Genomic DNA, 12,575 nt, shown 5'->3' with positions numbered 1-12,575 from the left:
GCGTCTCGGTCGATAGAGTGCTCAAAGGTTACAACAATGTTCCTCTTGACATTGAAGACGGTGATGGGGAGAAGACACTAGGAGAAGCAGAGAAGACATTTATTCAATGGCGCAAATGCTTCATCATCATTCCTGGGGCGCCACCGCTTCCCCTACCTCACCCTAGGTACGAATGAAAGTGAATGAAATATTATTTTCCATTAATTTTCTATTGGCTTAAAAAATAATTGACTCACAACTTGTTTTTGTAGAAGGGTCTCCCCCCAGCCTAGCCTAATCATTCATTCCCCATCTCATCACAGCGTCGCGGGGGGCGAGACGACTTCATCCCCTCGGCGATCTCCAACTCCTACACCGGCCCCATCGCCTCCACAACGATCTCCAACTCCTACACTAGCCCCACCGCCTCCACAATGATCTCCAACGCCTCCACGCCGATCTCCAATACCGGCCTCATCGCCTCCACGCCGGTCTCCAACACCGCCCCCACCCCCTCCACAGCGACGCACTACAGAGACGTCTAAGGTCCCGGTGGCAAAGAAGACCCTGAAAAAAAGAGTTATTTCTCAAGAAATACTTCCTAAAAAGACTGATGAGCAAATAGCAGCCAAAGAAGACAAAAAAGTGAAAGATTTTTTTATAGATATCGAAAAGCGGAGATAAGCAAAGCTTAATGAGAAGCCGTACTTTTACATACCACGAGATCTGCTGAGGCAGAAGGTCGAAGCTCACAAGAAAAAGATGCTTAAACTTCGTAAGCCTCCGCCACTATCAGACTATGACCGCTCCCTTGTGAAGTCACATGATGAAGATAAGAAAAGGAAAAGAGCATCAGGGAAGGATGTCCCACAACTCGGACAACAGAAGCAACCAATGCAAAATCTTGTTGTTGCTAATGAATATGGTTCCAACATAGAAGTCTATCGACCAAACAACTCTAGAGAAGTGTCGGTTCAAGACCTTAATGCTTTTTTTGAACTAACTGGTTTAACCTTGGATCAATTGACGGGCAAAGCTCCAATCTAGAACCTGGAAGTTGATACCTGGAAGACTTATAAATTTGGCAAAAGTCTGTACAATCCTACGGCTCTGAATGGATTGGGTACGCAAATGTACTTGCTCAATAAGTGGTACATGCAGGCGTGTGGCAGGGGTGAGGAGTGAATCTTTATCAGATTTAGAGACCATCAGTACTTCCGTGGCGATGACATCTTACATATTAGTTTCGAAGAATTGCATCAACTATACCACATGGACGCTCTGGACAAATCAATCATTAGCTGCTTTTGTTTGTAAGTGATTCTTACTTTTATTTAATAAACTCACTTCCATGCGTACGTGTATATAATTATCCTCACATGTAACTTATATTTATATACAGATTCCAGATGTCAGAGTTCCAAAGAATACAAGACACCAGTGTTGGCTTCATTGATCCTTATATCGTATTCAAAATCGATATTATTGTCAAGGAGTAGTGGGTATCTGAAGCACAGAAGAATATCATGAGGTTCTTCGTGAAGCAGCATGACAAGACAACAATACTTTTCTCGTACAACTTTGAGTAAGTGTTAATAATAATGTAGTCTACACATTTTATGTAATATCAATACAACTTATATGCATGTACGTGTGTGTATAAACCAATGCAGGTTTCACTGGATACTCATTGTCATTGAGTTAAACTCAAGTCGGTTAGTAATCTTGGACTCGTTGAGAAAAGAGCGGGCACTATACTAAGATATGATAGACATTATCCAGGGGTAATTTTGATCTCTCGCGCACAACTATTATTGAATAGACTTTGCCATAATTTATTAACGATCGTACATTATTGATCGCACAGGGTTTGGAAAGAGTTTATTCGGCAACACCACAAGGATTGCAAGGCACCACTTAATGTAGTTGAAATACCAGTAAGTTATACTATATATACTTCCCCACGTGTTTAATTACTATATCGTACTTCAATTTACGTGTGAGATGATGAGAATAATCTTCTTCTCATACAGTGGTGTTTGCGGCAGCAACCAGGTAATAACTTGTGTGGATACTACGTTTGTGAATTTATCACTACGCACATAAGAAGAACTCCTGAAGATGTCCTCAGAGTACGTATATATCAATTTTTTTATTTATTTTTAAATGAATATATATATATATGTATTAATACTTTTCCTTTTATTTCAAATATAAGACCGAATGGTTGAAACAAAGGGTCATGCAAAAAGACCATCTGAAAGCAGTTCAAGAGTCAATAGCAGGATTTCTTCTAGAAAAAATGCTAAATCCCAACGGCGAGTTCTACTTTGATCCTAAGGAATAAATGATGTATATTAAATGTTTATTGATATCGTTATTTTCGAGAACAAGATTATGAAAGTGTTGTATATATACATATATATCTATAATATATATAGTTTCATACTTTATTCGAATATAATAATGCTCGAGATGAGAATTAGATGTAATTATATGCGTGCGTGTATTTATATTAGCAGCGTAGAATACGTACATAAAAACATATTATATATTAAACAAATATGTGTAACTGAACTGAAAACAAATTAAACAAAAAAAGAAAAGAAAAAGAAAAGGAACCTTTAGTCCTGGTTGGGGTTACCAACCGAGACTAAAGGGTACGGCCACGTTTGCTCGGCTGGAGGGCCTTTAGTCCCGGTTGGTAACACCAACCGAGACTAAAGGTCCATCTTTAGTCCCGGCTCGATGACCCGGGACTGAAGGTTCCACCTTTAGTCCCGGGATCATTGTCCCGGCACGGTAACCGGGACCAAAGGCCGTTACCGTCCGGGACAACAAGGCCATCCTGTAGTAGTGCACAACCCATAATTACATCGTACTTCATTACCTGGCGGTAGAACGCGCAAGTGGAAGAGGTAACTGGGGTAGGGCTGGGCTAGCCTTGTTGGGTTCGAGGCCACGTAGAAGAAAGATAGGAAATGACCTACCTGTGGTGATGGACTCGGCTGGCTTATTCCTGTGGGCCAAAACAGAGGAAGAGAGTAAGTGAGAAATGAGAACCTTTTCTTTTGTTTCAAAGCCATCAAAAGTAAATTTCCAAACTTATTTGAGATTAAGTAGTTCAATCTTTTAAAATTTAGAAACAAATTAAATATTTTTAAACTCACTTTAATGCTAGTTTTAAACCAAAATATTTTTCAAGCTTTTCAATCACATTTTCTTGTCCTCAGCATTTAGATCGAAGACAAACAATTACAGTGTTGCCAGGGTTGCTTCTCATTAACTAGTGATTTGCGCGCGCCCATGCGCGCGAGTCACTGGCCGTGCTTGTATCTAGACAATGGAGCAGCACTGACAGATAGTAAACACGGTATGCATTTGCCTCCACTTTTTGAGTTAACAGGTAGTCCAGCGGAGTGAGGCGCACAACGTCCGGATGGGACGGACGCTCGTGGTCAAGCATTATAGTTTTCTTTCTTTAGTTCCTTTCTTCAATCTTTTATTTCCCTATTCGTTCCTTGGCTTCCAATGCCATAAACTAGCAATGCGACCCATGGAAATAGCATGTGTCGTAAGCTTTTGTCATTGTAATCTTTAAGTTCTTTTTTTACTTGAAAACAATTTTAAAAAAAGGATTGTTTATTTGTTTAACTATAATTGTCTTCTCTCGATGCTCCACAACAGCGTCTATCGGCACGCGAACTCCATAAAGCTATTGTCTATATATAGCTTGGCTTAGAGACTTCTCCTCTTCCTTTTTATTTCACTCCTATCCTGTGGCAGTGTAATTTCTGCCTATCCAGGTAGCCTTCGGTTCTTTGTTGAGCTCGATAAATTCACTGTCCAAGTATCTCACAAAATTTCTAATTATTTAGCTATTTTGTAATTAATTTCAGGTTTGATTCATCTTGTGCCTTAATTATAGATTCGTAGTTGCATTTTTTTACCTAAACCATTACCAGATTTGTCGGAGTGCTGCTTATGCTTGCTGGGGCCATTGGTTGCCTCAAGTAGCTGCTAGCCGACCTCGTAATCTCACCAACATCAATATTAGCGCAAGCATACAAAATAGAAACTATGCAACTATCGCTGACACTAGTGAGTTGCGCTGATCTCTGGCATGCTGCTTATGCCACTCCAATGCATTGTTGTGAACCATGCTATGACCATGTTTGTTTTCCACTTATGACCACCTTTTAATAACAAAGGAAAAAAATCCAAATTATTTCCATTGTGTTGCTCGTGAACTTCTCACACATGATAATCTCGATGACGACTTTGAGCATCTTATCCTCTCTGTGGTCATCAGATCACCATGACGAAAGACATCAAATTTAGCCACAATCACGGTAATGACACATTCTATTTAATTGTTTCCCCTTCATCAATATCGATTGTGATGTGCTAAAACTTTCCTGCTTGGAACATAGTGAAAGAGTGGATCGACAATCTCAGGGCTACAGCGAAAGGATAGTTTGAGATGGTGAGACTTAGAACACAAGGGGTAAGGAGCGATGTGAGAATTTGAAGTGCTTCATTGCTTTTTATATGGACATGCCAAGAAATTGGTGGCCAGCTTGGATAGCTATTTTGCATGTGTTTATCCCTCCCATAGATGTTTCATATAGTTTTATTATGTTTTATTACCACATGAAAAACTTGAGTTATAATGCTATTTGAATTTCTACGCCATCATCTCTTTCCATACTTCAATCAGTACTGGATTTTTTTTATTTTCTTTAGATATATATGTTTTGATAGATCTAGACTAGTATAATCTAGATCTATGTGATCAATTAGTCGGTTTTGGCACTTGAGAGTGAAAGAGATGACTTTTTAACTTTTCTTATACCAACACTGCCTTTGTAGTAATGCGTGTTTTCCAACATGTTTAAATCAAACTAATACTTTTTCATTTTCAATGTTCAATTTTGATGTATTTAATTATAATTTATGTGGACTATTATTTAGGTATTTTTATTTCCAGTTCATTTGGTGATCAAACCGCTAATTATTTAGTCTTTAAACAAAATTTTCCTTTACTAATTATGTTTTACATGGACTCTTTATTTCAGTATTTTTCTTTCGAAACTCGTATAAAATCAGGTTGCTCTTTTTCCTTAATTTATTATGCTAAATTTACTATTTATTAGTAGTATTATGTATGCTCTTTGGTTTAATATAATCTGTTAGATCATCATAAAATATAACCATGCATGATCTTTTCTTTTTTCTAATTAATGTGGAAATGTTTAGACGCTCTCATCGAACGCAACGGATCCTTTTAACACTGTTGTATTAATATAATAGATAGATAGTTTCTACTGAATCTAAAATAGTATTAGGCTGGAACATTTATTATATATTGTCTTGTTTCTAAATCATAAGGTGTTTTGGCTTTTCTAAATACATTGATTTTACTTGTATCTAGACATAGGGTGTATATCTAAGTGCATAACAAAAACTATGCATCTAGAAATGTCAAATATTGTATAATTTGGAATGGAGAGAGTATTCCATAAGGTGAATGCTGGAATGCTTTTTGTAAAGTTGATCAGAACATTTTTCTCGTAAAGCTGGAGCACTTTTGTCCTCAAACTAGAATGTTTTTTTAGTTAAGCTAGCACATTTTAAATTTAAGTTGAAATGGTTTGCTCAAATAGTTATGAATGTATATCTTCAGAATCTAGAAAAATGTTCTCGTGAACCTAGAATATTAATTCTAGAACTAAAAAATGCCACCTGAATAAGCTCAAGTGAGGTTAAACATCCTGCTGTAAGAAGCACACGGTGGTAAAACTAGACTTAAATTTGGACGCTTGTTTTGAAAAAACTTTCAACAGTTTGAAAGGCTTTCAAATGTGTAATGCGTTTAGATGATGTCAGCTGATTTGTCTCTGCTCGTTCTTTACCGGATGTCTCCGTGTAGAGAGAGACACGTTTCTGTTTTTTTTTTTCTGTGCATGACAGAGAGGAAGAGAGCTACGAGAATGTATTGCCAACGCACGCTGTTTTCCTTTTCGGAATTCCAGGGAAGCACATGTCCGTACCGTCCGGACGTTTTTCTCGGCGGACCTCGATGCTCACCAAGCGAATGTTGCAATATGACGCCGTAGAAGTAGATCGGGACGTCGCAGAAATATATCCGAATGTTGTATATGTTTTAATACGTTGTAGAAATAGATTGGAATGTTGCATATGTTTTAATAGGCTATACATGTATGTTGTAAGTGTCTGTCCAAAATGTTTTATCTGTTTCTTCAAAAGTACGTTGCCAGTGTGTGTTATTTGGATTGCATATGTTTCACACATATGTTGCAAGCATTTTAGCTAGATGTTGCATATGTTTTGCAATGGTTTTTCAAGTGTTTTCAGATTTTTTTCAATTTCAGACACATGCTTTAAGTGTTTCATCTATCTTTAGCTGTATGTTGCAAATATTTTATCTGAATGTTTCAAAAGTAGATCGGGTATTGCACCGTTGCAATGGTGTCGGTGGCTGGCGGACAGCGGCCTGCCGCAGGGCTTCGGCTCCTACCCACGCTTCCTCGCGCGGTGCGCCTCGCCCTCTCCTCTTCTCTCCTCTCCCTCCACTCCCATCTCTTCCCTCCATCTCGTCATAGCAGTTCGAGCTCGCCGGGAAACAACGGAGGGGGCGCATACGGCCCTACGTCCTGGGCTCTGGGCACGCGGTGTTGGCAGGACGAGTCGTTTGGGCATCGCGGAATCTGAGCGGCCGAGGCGCACGGCACACAACAAGAGCAGCCACGGGCTTTCGGACGCGTGCGTCCGGGTGCTAGCACTTACTTTTTCTTTTTCTTTTTTTTAGAATTACTTCCTTTTCTTTTTTCTGACCAGTGCCACGCGCTTGGACGTGGAAACATCCGTCACCCAGCCTTGGGCCTTGCCCTCGTCGCTGCGATCGACCCACATAATGAAATATATAAGGAAAAAGTCTACATTACCTCCCTTAACTTTCGTGAAAATCCGTTTTTCCTCCTTGAACTTTAAAACCAGGCAAAACACCTCCCTCAACTTTTAAAAACGTTCATCTTACCTCCATGGCCCTGTTATAAGCAATTTTGAAGGTGGTTTTATCTTTTTCTTTTTTATTTATTTCGGCTGAATCTTTGAAAAATTATAGTAAATTACAGAAAAATCATAAAATGGAAAATCTAATTTTGTTGGACTTCACATGAGTAGATCTACATAATGAACATATAATATGGTATACTTTAGTATAAAGTTTTTGCTGTGGCTTTAGATCTGTGCTTTTCTGAAATGAATTGGAATAATTCATAGCTATAGTTTCTATGGTCCAATTATGATGAAATTTTTATTGTAGGCTAATTATTGTACGATTGAACTGTAGTAAAAATTTCATACTGATTGGATCATGTATAGCTTAGTTATAGATTTATTTATATTTAACAAGCATAAACCTAAATAAAATCTATAACTAAATTATACATGATCCAATGAGTATAAATTTTTTACTACAGTTTAAGCATATAATAATTAGCTCACCATAAAAATTTCACCACAATTGGACTATAGAAACTGCAGCTATGAATTATTCAATTTAATTAGAGAAAAGCATAAATCTAAAGCCACAGCAAAAACTTTGTACTAAAGCATACCATATTGTATGTTCACTGTGTAGATCTACTCATGTGGAGTTCAACAAAATTAGATTTTCTATTTTATGTTTTTTCTGTAATTTACTATGATTTTTTAAAGATTCGACCGAAATAAATAAAAAAGAAAAAGACAAAACTGCTTTCAAAACCGCTTATAACAGAGCCAGGGAGGTAAGATGAATGATTTTAAAAGTTGAGGGAGATGTTTTGCCTGATTTTGGAGTTCAGGAAGGAAAAACGGACTTTCGAGAAAGTTGAGGCAGGTAACGTGGACTTTTTTCAATATATAATCCGGTCACCCTTGACCAGTGGGCCCGTGGCGGGCTAGTCGTGGTTGAGGTTGAAGGTGCAAGTAGTGCGCAGCCCACTGATTGAGCACTTTACACACGTGCTGAAAACATCGATCAAAGGAAACTCAAAGGATTGTTCTTCCTTCACTACGACTAAAAAAACATTCTATTGTTATGGGACGAAGTATGCTTATACATTCCCTGATTTAAATTATAAGTCATTCCAACTTTTTTAGAGAGTCAAAGCATCTCAAGAGAGAATTATAAAGATTTATAAAATCAAATATGTATATTATGAAAATATAATTAATGAAGAACTAATTATACTTATTTGGTATCATAAATATTATTATTTTATTATATAAATTTGATCAAACTTGACATAAACTTTACAAAAAAGTTAAAATAACTTATAATTTGAGATAAAGGGAGTATATATAAATAAACTTCAAAGCAAACGCACGAGTACACATAATTGAAGTTACACGGCAATTGGTATGCCATTGCATCAAAGAAAACTCGGGTAATACGTACTCCCATGCTTGAGCCAGTCACAATCCTTGACTCTCCGATTGTAGGCTAGTCAGGCGCGTCTTATATCTACGCAAGTCTGTCATATTGAATTAGGCCTTTCTGCAGCATCAGCCGTGTTGAATTTGTAGCATCTTTTTTTTCCCTCTAGCACCACACTTTTTACTCGGAATTGGATGGGTGACGACTTGTGGAACTTTATTTTTATACGTCATCTAGATTCTTTTTACTCGTACTAGATGCTACGTGCATATTTTACTGCCACTCGATTACAAAGAACACAGGTGGTTTTTTTATGACACTATCTAATAGGATAGAATTGGTAGAGAGCAAGAGTAGTTATTCTTTAGTACAAGTTCATCCCAAACTAAGAAACGTAAAGTCCCATACAGTATCCTTCAGAAAAAAAGAACAATCATCCACTGCCAGTGGCCAAAAAGAAAAAAGATTGAACTAAATAAGTGATCCAAAACATTTCAGTGCATAATAAAGTTGCAATAAAGAGACACGATGAGAAGAAAGGAAATAAGGAGAGAGCCAAGCTCGGCGGCGATACGCTCACTTTGGGAGAAGCGACGATGTGGGCTTGTGAAGAATCTCACGCCGTCACTCTTTTTGTCTGGGCCAAAAGCCCACTACGAGATATCCCTCTATTTTTAGGGACGTGTTGGCGTCCGAACATTTGACGGGATAGTATTCCGTCGGACGGCCGTTTCCCGCGCGCGCTGCACAGCTTGCCCCTCGTCCGCTAATTTGTCCTGCCGACATGTGCATCGCGCCGTCGTCGCGTCCGTACAATTCGCTCACAATCCACTCCATTCGCCTCGATTCGACCCACCCCCATCCGCACACCCCACCCCCATCTGTTCGCCCCGTCGTGCCCCTGATCGACGGTCCCCAGCGCGTTGTGCGCCACGTCACTCCCCCGCGCGCCATTCCACGATGCCCGTGCCATACCACCATCACTCCCCCGCGCCACCTGACTCTCCGAACAGCATGAAACACGTGCAACATGAAACACTTGAATGCAACATACGTCTGAAATAGATGAAATATCTGGAACATACACTTGCAACATATGTGTGAAAACATATGCAACATCTAAATAGAACTGTTGGGGTTATGTAAACTGGATACCCCGAAGCTCGGCCTTAAGATTTGCTCAGGATAGTCCAGCTGGCTATAGCCCAGTTAAACATGGTCCGCCTCGACCACCCTCGCCTGAGCCATATCAGGACCGCCTCAACCTCTACCACCTTTCGACCACACACCTCGTGGTGCGTACACTCCACCAAGTACAAGAAGACGACAGCCCCTCTGACCGTCCGGGCCTGGGCCAAAGTGTTACCTCGATCAGTACCCCGCTGACAGACAAGACAATACCAGGGCCCGACAACGTCACCCCGCATGGCTCAGCACCGCCCAAATCCCGTCCAGCCTAATGGACGGTTGTACGTTCCCAATCACTACGGCATGGGGATCACGACCGGGAGCTAGCTCCCCGATTCTGACTGGATCCTTGCCCCCGACCTGACATAGCAAGGTCAAGGCAATGGGATCTCGACCCGGGAAGCAGGCAGCCCACAATAGACGGCCACTCTCCCTGTACAATGACATCACAACTTCTCCCTGAAGAAACGGATGCCAGGACAGAAGCCACTACGACGGCAAACAAGCCATACCGGGAAGGGGAGTTGGTGAACAACCACCACTCCCATTGCACCGCCATGGCCGGAAGAGTGCCACCACCGTACGCCATGCCTTGGCGTAAGGAGCAAGCTCATGACAACCATACCCCGACTTGCTGACAAGACCGGTAGGCTTGCCGACCAAGCAAACTTGCTTCTCCCTCCCTCGGGCTCCTGGCCACTTGGGCTAGGAAAATCCTACACTTATGCATGTAACCTGGCCCCCGTGGCCATATAAGGGGAGCCAAGCTTTCTTCCAAAGGATCGATTTTCCCTTCCTCGAAACCTTTGTGTCTGTAGAACCCTAGCATGCATACCCCCTGTTGTAAGCCGTTTGGAGCACTTTGCATTGAGGAACACGTACTCACGTGTCTCTAGCACTGGGCGTAGGGCTTCGTCCCAAACTAGTATAAATTCTCTATGTCCTGAGTGCTAGCCATCGAATCCCTTGAGTAGCACGACGCTAAGTTTACTAGTCAGTTCTCAAAACACCGACAAGAACACTTGCAACTTGCAACATAAAAACACTTGCTGCAACGAAAGACTGGAATAGATGAAACATTTAGAACATATACACTGTTGCAACATATGTTTGAAACATATGCAACATTCAGATCAAAACGCTTGCAACATACATCTAGAACAGATGAAACATTTTGAACAAACTCATGCAACATGTCTCTGAAACACTTGCAAGACATGTAACATGTGCAACATCCCCGATCTACTTTTGCAACATCCATATGAAACAATTGCAACATACCTGATAGCTCTGAAACGTCTGAAACACTTGAAACATATATTTGCAACATAGTGGAAGGGGAGCGCCTGTGCTGGTCAATTCCGGCTGTCGGGGTGGGAGCCGGCCTGAGAGTGGCGTCGCGTGAGCACCACTAGCATCCAGCATCAACGGCACGTGCGAGCACCAGCGCCACCATCACCGGGCTTGGGTCGGTCGGGCGGGCGGCGCGCACGACAAGTGAAGGACGAAGTGGAAGGGATAAAGATGAGTGATTTTCGTTTAATAAACTTGCGGGCTTAGCGAGCGGTAGGGTAAGCAACGAGACGTTGGGTCTGCGGGTGCATGCGACGTTTTGTGCTCGTGTCGATTTTTTAGAGTTCAACATGATATATATTTTCCTTAAAAAAAACCTTGATATATGTGCTACTCGCAACACAGCTGTTTTCCAACTTTTTGACGTGGGACCATAACTCTGCCTTTCCCTTCCCCATCCCGTCTGCCATGGCGGCGCCGCCGGAGCTCGTCGACGATGCCATCGCTGAGATCTTCCTCCGCCTGCCCCCAGACGAGCCGCATCCTCACAGGCGGGGCCTTCCTCCGCTGCGCGTTCCACAGAGCGGCCCCTCTGCTCAGCTTCCTCGACAACACGATCGGCCTCCACGGCGCCACGGCCCCTCGCTTCTCCCCAACCTCATCCACCTCCCCGTTCCCAGAAGGCCGTTCGACTGCATCTGCTGGGAGGCTCTGGACTGCCACCACGGCCGCGTGCTCCTTGGCCTGTTCGCCGAAAGGGTCAACCTCGTCGTGTGGGACCCTTTCACCGGCGACCACCATGCGCTGCCGGACCCCGGTGTGCTCCCCGGGTACTACAGCGCGGCGGTGTTCTACGCCACGCACGGCGCCTGCGACCACCTCCACTGCTGCCTCGACGGCGGCCCGCTCCGCGTCGTCCTGGCCGGCATGGACTACTTCGCACGAGAGGACGCCGGCGTGCGGGCGCGCCTCTACTGCTCCGAGGCCGCTACCTGGGTCGCCTCCATATATCTGGCCTCCAATTCAAATGTCATGCGGAAGCCCAGCGCGGTCGCCGGGGATGACGTCTACTTCCAGCTCATGGCGGACGACGTGATTCTGAGGTACATGGCCCGGAACCGCCTGTCCACCTTCGACCCTCCGGCGGCGCATGCCAACGAAGGGGGCATCGTGCTCGTGCCCATGGACAGTGATGGTTCGTCGCAGCTGGGGCTCGCCGGCGTCAGGGGCTCGAGGCTCTGCCTGTGGTCGACGAGTGTCGGCGGGGAGGGGAGGGACTGCGGGATGGGTGCGGCGCGGGGACATTGAGCTCATGACACGGATCCCCTTTATGTCCTATAGCAAAGCGCATGTCAAGATGTCCATGCAGCCGAAGCACGGCATTTTGGCCCGGCATGAGCACGGCATGGCCCGATGCATAGGGCCATACCTGGGCCGCTCTCCAGGCACGACGGGCGGCACGGCACGGCCCGAAAAATACTACCGGCCCGTTAAAGGCCCGCTACCCCAATCAAATATATATGCAGATTCTTATCTTCCATAACCCTAACTCCCTTCCATCACAGAAGAAGCAGCAGCCGCCACCTCCCATTCCGATGCCGCACATGCGCGAGCGCGGCTCCGCACACGTGGACGCGCCCTTCTCTTTCCGGTCGCTTGCTTCTCTTCC

General features: G+C 43.1%; 1 pseudogene; it reads left to right on the top strand.

Moving 5' to 3' along the window:
- The first annotated feature begins 11,374 nt into the window (after nt 1-11,374).
- Nucleotides 11,375-12,449, top strand: LOC136503761 (uncharacterized; annotated as a pseudogene).
- Nucleotides 12,450-12,575: the final 126 nt, after the last annotated feature.

Source organism: Miscanthus floridulus, chromosome 14 (genome assembly GCF_019320115.1).
Source record: "Miscanthus floridulus cultivar M001 chromosome 14, ASM1932011v1, whole genome shotgun sequence".
NCBI lineage: Eukaryota > Viridiplantae > Streptophyta > Magnoliopsida > Poales > Poaceae > Miscanthus > Miscanthus floridulus.
This window is presented reverse-complemented; position numbering and strand designations above follow the sequence as displayed.